General features: G+C 28.7%; 1 protein-coding gene across 3 annotated transcripts in view; it reads left to right on the top strand.

Annotated features, from left to right (window-relative positions):
- Positions 1 to 1,718: 1,718 nt before the first annotated feature.
- The window catches only part of LOC111641623, a 39,988-nt gene continuing 34,943 nt past the window's right edge, over positions 1,719 to 6,763 (top strand). Inside the window, exons 1-2 of one of the 3 annotated variants that reach the window (XM_023387825.1) lie at positions 1,744 to 1,824; positions 5,014 to 5,324. The gene's annotated coding sequence lies outside the window, so the exon portion shown is untranslated. Of the gene's footprint in view, positions 1,825 to 4,190; positions 5,325 to 6,763 lie in introns of those variants that run through there. The other 2 variants (XM_023387822.1, XM_023387823.1) reach the window with 2 other exon arrangements.

Here is a 6,763-nt window from a genome sequence, read left to right as displayed (position 1 = left end):
TTAAGAATCATCCTTAAATAACGTCCTTTGTAAATTAACTGCCTACATGAGCTCAAATACGTTAAAACTGAACGCAAATAAAACAAAATATCTCTGCTTTGTAAATAAAAATAAAATTGTTGATATGGATCAACTTCAAATTGAAATAAATGAAAAGAAGATAAATAGAATTAACTGCATAAAATATCTCGGTGTTTTGATAGACGACAAACTCAGATTTTATAGACACATCGAAAATTTAACTAAGACTGTTGCTAAGTTTACTGGCATAATTAGGAAAATACAGGACTTTCTGAATATAATACGATAATACGACTATATCACACCTGTATAGAACCGAAAATTCAATATGGCATAATTATAAGGGAATTACATCCGATTATATCGCAAATCGATTACAAATACAACAAAATCATCTAATGAGAGCCATTTTTAAATTAAAGTACTATGAATCAATCTCCTATTGTTATCAAAAAGGAAAAAATTGACAACATAAAAACATTATATTCAAAACAAATTATACTTTTCTCTTTTAAATTTATAAAGCTTAAAACGTCATCTTTTCAATATTATAGAAAATCATCGCAGGAAGGGAAACTACTGTAATCGTCAAAATTATAACTTCTTAAAACAGGGCCGTGCGGTAGATTTTCTCAGTATGATGCGAGTCTTCGAAATGCCGCTTATGCCACATCTTAAATGATGCTTATGACGCCTCATTACGGTGCCGCCTGATGCGGCCGCATCTCTGCATCATAGCACGGCCCTGCTTACAAGCTGTTTACAGAACGAATATTTCGTAACATCTGGTATCTGGATAGGAGAAAGTTAGAGGTTAGGATGTTCTCTATCCAATCATATAATGGGTGATATCAACTTGAAACACTAAATGGCAGAGTATGGATGGGGTAAACTTTTTTGACGTGTACATTTGTACGAGATACACACATTTATTTCTGGACCTTCTGAATACTTTCCAATTTCTAGTACAGAGTTTGTTTATGATTCTTCTCATTTTTAGAAAATACTGTACCTCAAATAAAAAATCACCAAAGATATCTCTCGCATTTAAAATCATCAAACATATCTCTCAAAGCATGTAACAAATTTATCTACTTTTTAATTTTAAATACAATAAAATAATCATCGTATTATTTTTCACCAAAATTAACAACCACCTAAAAATTGATTAAATTACACAATAATAATAATAATAATAATAATTATAACAAAATAATTTGAAATGCATCCTTTTACGATGGCGACACCCAACGGTAGTAAACACAACTAAGGTTAGGAATAATCTTGAAATAAGAATATGAGATTTGGTAAGATTTGTTAATAATTTAATTTACCGAAATAGAAACGAAGGACGTATGATTAATTATTCTGACGAGGGAAATATTGCGGGATAATAATAATAATANTACGAGATACACACATTTATTTCTGGACCTTCTGAATACTTTCCAATTTCTAGTACAGAGTTTGTTTATGATTCTTCTCATTTTTAGAAAATACTGTACCTCAAATAAAAAATCACCAAAGATATCTCTCGCATTTAAAATCATCAAACATATCTCTCAAAGCATGTAACAAATTTATCTACTTTTTAATTTTAAATACAGTAAAATAATCATCGTATTATTTTTCACATAAATTAACAACCACCTAAAAATTGATTAAATTACACAATAATAATAATAATAATAATAATAATTATAACAAAATAATTTGAAATGCATCCTTTTACGATGGCGACACCCAACGGTAGTAAACACAACTAAGGTTAGGAATAATCTTGAAATAAGAATATGAGATTTGGTAAGATTTGTTAATAATTTAATTTACCGAAATAGAAACGAAGGACGTATGATTAATTATTCTGACGAGGGAAATATTGCGGGATAATAATAATAATATAAAATGGTATAAATTACATTAAAATGAGGTTTTTTTTTGCTACAACTTAAGGCCTAAGAAATCAATCAAAACTAATGACAGTTAAATGCATTCATAAATTATTTGGAAATATTCTTATAAACACATACAATTTGCTACATGTTAGAGTTTATTACAATATTATGGTATATAATTAATTATTAAATAATAATTTGGTAAATTTATATTTTAATTACATTCATTTGTTAAACAGAAATTTAATAATGTTTACTTTATTATGAATTTAAAATGTAGTTTATGTGGAATTCTGAAGCTATAATACTCATTCAATGTGAAATTGTAATGTAATGTGTTAAAATATTCTTGCTTATAATACAGATATAATTGTGGTATATATCTATAATGCTTAATAACAGAATAATACACCAAAAATGAATTAAATTTGGTAATTAATACAGCTCATTTGAAAAAAATTTTCATTCGTTTGACTTTCTGTTGGATAATCCGTAATTGTATTAAGTATTTATTATTATATTTTGAATTATTGATAAAATTATAAAATAGACATTGGCGCTACATTCTGCAGTGTCAATAGTAGTAACTGAGCAGACGTGTTTTGGTTGGTGGCTGTTACATAGTTACGTCTGCCAAATAATGAGTGACGTATGCATTGGAACAAAAAGCAGCAGTCGTTGGTTGTTTTCGTGTAGTGTAAATGAAAGACACTACTAAATGTGATGCCAAAATACCGAATGTGTTCAAAAATGGCATTACTGTAAAGGGCATTTGGCAGAAAAGTACTCAACAGCTCTGGAACTGTCGAGTCTGCTGAATGCAGCCAATCCAAACTGTTGAGTCTTGCCCTTTTTTCACACTAGATCTCTTCCAATACACGCCAAGACGTGATGTTTTAAAGGTTGAGTATTAGAGAGTATTTTACATGAGTTTCTGGTATGAAAAAGGAAGAAAAGATGTTTAAAATTCCATGACACTAAGTGAATTTTAAAAGTAATATGTTTGTATTAATGATTTATTATTGTATAATTTTCATTAAAAGTTGCTTGCCAATGTTACTGATGACACAATGACTGACTCTAATAACTAAATGATAAATATTTTAATGTTAAGCAGATGTTTTATAATGCATAAATTATATTGAAAATATTAAAATATATTATTGAGAGAAAAATTAATACTTGATTATTTATTATTATTTCAAATAAGAAAGTATAGTTAAAAATTAAGTAAGAAATAAAGACAACATTAATATAAAAATAACAAAAATTTTAAGAACTTCTAAAACTCCATATTTGAAAAAGTTGTAATAATATCAATATTTGGTTATCAGTTTTTGGATTTGTTATCAAAATACACATTGTCATGTGGCTAATCAATACTTATTATAACATTTATTTCTACATAAGTTTGCGTGTAAATAAATTGATTGTATAATAAAATTTCTCAGTTTCATTAGATTATTTTTTATTGTTTTGGTAGTAAAATAGAATTTAAAGTTTGAGTGAATTTAATATACTGATGATATTGATATATTGATGATATTGTAGATTGCAATGAAATGCTTGTTTTTAATAAATTAGACACTTTAACAAATACAACTCGATCCAGTTAATTGGGCGGCAATTTTCAAAAATTATGGATTGTGACAATGCCAGAATAAATAATTGCTCATATGTTGTTAATACTAATTTGAATTGAGTTGTTTACATGTTATATACAGGTGCTCCCCTACTTACAAATGGGTTAGGTTCCTTAGGTTTTGTTGTAAGTTGAAAACTAACTTAGAAAGTACTGTACAGTACATCTGTACACAGAATAACCACATATTATTAGTGTTTTATCACTCATTGTACTTAATAAATACATTAAGCTCATTTATCTACTCACTACTGCTTAGTAGCAGGTATTTCAAATGTAGTTTTTTCACCTAATTCACTTAGTTTTTACACACTAGCCTGCACATGCGTCAAGAGATGACAAATCTTGAATAGACTACCCTTCCTCACCCACCCTACAGCCTGGATCTTGCACCTTCTGACTTCCATTTGTTTGGCCACCTGAAGGATGCTATCCGAGGAAAGTGATATGACAACAATGAGCAAATCATAGGCAACGTCAGGAAATGGCTGAGAGAGAGAGACCTCAATGTCAAGTTTAGTTTCTACAGTAATAGAATCACACTTGTTACATTTATCTCCACCGTTAGTTTTGCTATTATGTTTTGGACATATTTTTGAAGCACTAATTTAAAAAATTTATAAATATAAATAAGAGCAAAAACTATTACTCCAATGTTACCAACTTCAACACCACCTCATGAGCAGAAGAATTTATGTGAAAATGAAGATACACAATAGAAATAAGTTCACATTAATTATTTATTAACCACTCAGCAGTAACCGACAGATATATCTGTCAAGGGCGATCGTGTGGCAGTGGTGAAGGACAGATATCGCCAAAAACTACTGCGAAAAAAAATTCACATAAAAAGGAATTATGTAACAATAAAAAAGACTTTTCTTTACTAGTCATAACTGTTTACAAAATCTTTTTCCAAAACGGTAATGAGAAAAAAACACATGGAAAAAAATTTTAAAAATTTCCCACATTTATTCTCCACTATATAGAGATAGCAACATACCTTACTAACCCACTGCTGAAAGGTTAAGAATTTATTATTTATTACTGGCTAAAGACTGACTACAACACTACCCCACAACTGGCAAGAGCAGAATCCAAGCAAAATTTAAATTTTAGATGTAAGGTCAAATTGTCTGTAAGTTGAATGTTTTTAAGTAGAGGAGCTCCTGTATATGCCATGCTAGGGTAAAAGCACAAGTTAGCCATGAACCATGGAGGGACTTTGAAACTAAAGTTAACTTCATTCTGTGCTTTGAGTGTCTTGTATGGTTATATCTAAATTAATTAATTACTTTGGAAGTAAAAATCTGACTGAGGTCTGGGTAGTGTAACTAGCAGTATATCTTCATGGTAAACAGGAGTTGTGGATTTGAGTCCTGCTCTGGGCTGTTCTGTTCTGTTCTTCAGAATATTTTAAATGTAAATAAAAAATTAATTTATTTCTAATTACAGGTATCCCTCATACAACACGGTACTTCTACAACATGGTTTGAAAATTGGAGATATTTCCTGTACAACATTACTTCCAGTTTCACTGTAAAATGGTTTTGAAAATCTTCCATACAAAATTTTACAATTTTTAATCATAAACTTTGTTATTCAATATTTTTTTATTCAAATAAGTGCATGTGTTTTCTCAAATTTGCTCATGGATATTAGAATATTGAAATTTTCAAATTATATTGTGCTTTTCGTCAGGTTTACTATAATGAAAATGTATAGTACAAGGAAGAGAAAATTGCACTAACTTTCCTATCAACCAGGTGTCATTGTCATTGCTTTCAGACTTTAAACCCTTAAGACTGTCAGTATGTTTTCTTTTTATAGATTAATCTTTGTATTTAATAAAGTTTAAACATTTTTAAGTAAGTGTTATTAAACTTTTTTTAACTGTAGGTATTACTTACCTATGGAATGATTACTTCATTCGTAAAAGTGATGAATTGATATAGCGGTATCTCAGTAGTCAAATAGTTCAATATTTGAACACACATTCTAGAAAAAAGTTGCTCACTTAGCTCACTAGAACAAGTTTAGATTAATAACATATTTTTATTTTGTCATCCATAAAAAATTTTTTATGATAAAAATAAAAAAAGTGAAAATGTTAGTGATACTTCTGATCAAGATCAACAAAAAAGCTGAGGTGACGAGGATATTTTGTAAAAAGAAAACATCCTTGTTTAACTAAAATTAATATTAATATGTAACATAGAAGTTTTAATTGTGATTGTTAATTAATTATTGATTGAAAATAAATTATTGATTGCTTTAATAAACATGTTTCTCATAGTAATGAAAAGTATTCTTTTGCTAACTTCTGGAATATAACTCAGTTTTGCATTAGTCCTGTGTTTCATATAGCATGGATTTGCATATGGCACTTTTTGGGAGTGTAACTACTATATTATATGAGGGATACCTGTATTAAATTTATCATCAGATGGCAACCTAACTCCCTACTTCTAGTAAATTGTTTTATATCTTAATATTAAATTAACTTTACTTTGGTCAATAAATAATCTGGCAGATTGTTTGGCAAATTAGACAATTTTTTTACTATTTCTTATCATTTTTGTGTATTAAATTTCTTATTAAAAATCTTATCATTTACATTTATTAAATTAAATTTCTTTGCCTTAACATTTTTTTTTACTAATATACCAGAATTAAAATTATTATTTTCACATCATTTAAGATATTTATTGTTTTATTCTTTTTGTGCAAAATGTGATCTGTATCTAAAATTATCCTGATTGTTTTGAATAAGTGATGCTCTGTTGTATTTCTTTTTGATTGATCATTTTGATGCAATATTATATACCCGGGGTGGCCAAGCTCCTTGATAGTCCGAGCCATTTTTCAAAATTTGAAATTTTTTGCGCGCTGCAGTTAAACACGTATTAAAAAGGTATGCAAAAAATTCCAGATTACAAATTATATTTGTAGCAAGAGTGATACAAATTGTTTCCTCCAGAGCACAATGTCAACTGTCCGTTGCAATGACAGTTTACAAATTCAAAATCGGTCTGGAGTCGGTCGATAAAGGACGATTACGCCACTGTTTATGTTCGTTCACGCAGTTTTCGATGAGTCATATCATTCTTAACTTGGACGGAAATGAAATTTGTTACAACGTTGCACTTAGTCTTTCATATTTGTTGTTAGTAATTTAAAAGACATTTTGAAACACATACGGAAC

This window comes from Centruroides sculpturatus, unplaced genomic scaffold (assembly GCF_000671375.1).
Source record: "Centruroides sculpturatus isolate CEXI.00-Female unplaced genomic scaffold, Cexi_2.0 scaffold1087, whole genome shotgun sequence".
In the NCBI taxonomy this organism is placed as follows: Eukaryota; Metazoa; Arthropoda; class Arachnida; order Scorpiones; family Buthidae; genus Centruroides; species Centruroides sculpturatus.
The sequence above is the reverse complement of the archived record's forward strand: the minus strand, read 5'-3'. Positions and strand labels throughout refer to the sequence as shown.